Source organism: Solanum pennellii, chromosome 1 (assembly GCF_001406875.1).
Source record: "Solanum pennellii chromosome 1, SPENNV200".
Taxonomy (NCBI): Eukaryota; Viridiplantae; Streptophyta; class Magnoliopsida; order Solanales; family Solanaceae; genus Solanum; species Solanum pennellii.
This window is the reverse complement of record NC_028637.1, coordinates 30,618,562-30,621,113: the sequence shown is the minus strand read 5'-3', so window position 1 is coordinate 30,621,113 and position 2,552 is coordinate 30,618,562.

Here is a 2,552-nt window from a genome sequence, read left to right as displayed (position 1 = left end):
AGATGTAAATGCGAACATGGAGTTGTATACCCTGATATTTTTTCTAAAGTGTACACCTATTTGTCAGGATGTAGTGCTCAAAAGATTTTGAAGGTAGGGTGGTGGTTGGCTCAGTAATGGTAAAGAAACACGACCTTCCATACAACATATTGAAAATTTGGGTTGTCGTGTATTTGTACTTTTGATTGTCCGTTCTTCATACCATAGAATTGCTCCGCAATATTGGCAGGTGTAGGTTGGAGGCCCTAAATTCCAAACTTTCTTGTATGCACCTGTCATAGAAGATTGCAGCTAATGAGTTTAAGTATCATATGCACAAATATTGAATTTCCTAACCTTATGTAGAGTTAGGTGCATAGGTAATAATGTGTTAAATTAAAAGTTTTTGAAATGTACTTGTTTTCTGGCAAATGATAGGGTTGTTTCCTCTGTGATACTGATTTGGATTTGATACGTCTTCACATTCATCCATAACCGAATCATATGACTGGTTAGGTTGGATCCCTGAAAAATAGTTTTGAAAATGTTAGTTACTAAGTATTGTACATTTGGGAAGTTGTTTATTAGTAAAGAATGGGTTCATTTAATTTCTAGCAATAATATTTCTCTGTTTATTGTTTTATGTGTCAGGCATTCAGATAATGTAAGAGAAGGGAGTTACATAGTAACAGATAATGTGCATGTGTAATTGATCGGTTTTATCACGTTTTTCAGTATTTATATTTCCTACGTATTAAGTAGTATACAATTTAACTAATTGGGTCGGGTGTGGTGGTATGTTCGAGTTAATTTGAACGTACCATGTATTTGTTGTTGCCGTTTTATAGTTGTGTCATTAGTTAGTTTCATCTCGTTTGCAATTTTTTTGAGAAAACGTACAACCAAATCCGCTTGCTTCTGTGGGTGATCTTTGTATTTCCTCTGAAGTAATGTGAGTTTCCTCTTCAGGCGAGAATACTTTGGCAGTAATTTTCTTATATTTACTAATTCCTCTGTCCGCGTATTATAGGCTGTTGTTAATGTATTACTCTTCATATTTTTTTTGGACTTCCTGTATTTGCTTTCTAATTGAGGTAGAATCTGGTGTAGTTCCTGAATGTCGGAGGAAATATCTGTAGACCCACAAAATCCCTTAATACTGTGTGTTATCAAATCCATTATGTCTGGCCCCATGATCTGGTAATTCTGAATTTTGTTTAAATTTATGTTGGTAAGTATACTGGCCAATATATGGTGTACTGATTTTTTAGTGTAGTGCAATAGATTTGATGGTAAGATTTCTGCCCAATTTGGTTCTGTTGATAGAGCAATGTGTTGCAATAGATTTGTTAGTAGCAGAAGGTTGGATTTTAGTTGTGTTATGAAGAAAGTAATTGTTTGTTCCTATTTTATATCAATAGGAATCGGTGTAAAGTAACTGTATGAAAGGACACACCATTTCGGTCTGGTGGTGGAATTGGTGTGTTTTAAGTGTCCGAAAGGACACAACGTTTCGGTGCGGCAGAGTTGAGTAGTTCATTAAGACAGTCAGTTGTCATGTCGTTTTGTTTTTGTAGTTGATTCTTTTTATTTAGTTTTAACTAATTAGATTCATTGTGGTTTATGTGTTGAACCACATATTTTTAAGTACTCCAGAGATGCTGTGGGGATTATGTGGTGGAATATGTTGCGATTGTCAAATAGGTTATTTTGTATAGTGTCTGCCTTTTATACTCACATCTCAAATGTGAAAGATGACTTCAAACATGATGAGACTGTGACACTTCTGAATGGAGCTCCTTCTGAATGAGTTATTTCTTCATGGTTCATTTTTAAACATATAGTTTTAGATAATTGAAATTAAGACGTTTTTGAATTTCTGTTTGGCTCTTCTTCATAGATCAAAAGGTTCTCATGAATTGCACTTATGCATGTGTTCTTCGGCTGTCTAAGAATTTGACTTTTAAAAATGATATGGAAAAAGATTTTACGTGTCTGTTGGTTGAATCTCTGTTGAGTTTTGCTTTATCTTAGACTGAAACTTAGCTATCACTCAAGTGTCTAGTCTGTTCATGTCTGTGTGATAGAAAATATGCTGACAGATCATTAATTCAATGCCTGAATATGTCCTTTGTTTTCTCAAAGAAGAATGCTGGTATTATTTTCCTTAAACATAAATTGACTGATGGAAGACAATTTTTTAAATTTGAACATTTTAAATACAAGAGACATATAAAGAAAAAAAAATCACTTGCAAAACTAATTCATCAGCAAAAACAAAGTGAGAAAATGATCTTTTCAAACATGACTTGTCTCTACAGCCATTGGCCTCTACTGAGTAATCTATTACGAGAATGAAACTAATCCCTGCTAAAGAGGAAAAATATCAAATCTTAGTACCTAGTATTACAAGATCTCATGAATTGTGAAATGATAAAATTGTCATTTCAGATGATTTACAGCCACCACAAACAATGTCTGCGAAGATGGCTCTAGTTTTGTATCTGCTTAGTAAGTGTTTTGAGTTTTGTATGCAGGTTTATGGGCCTCGTAATGACGGCGAAAGTGAGTTA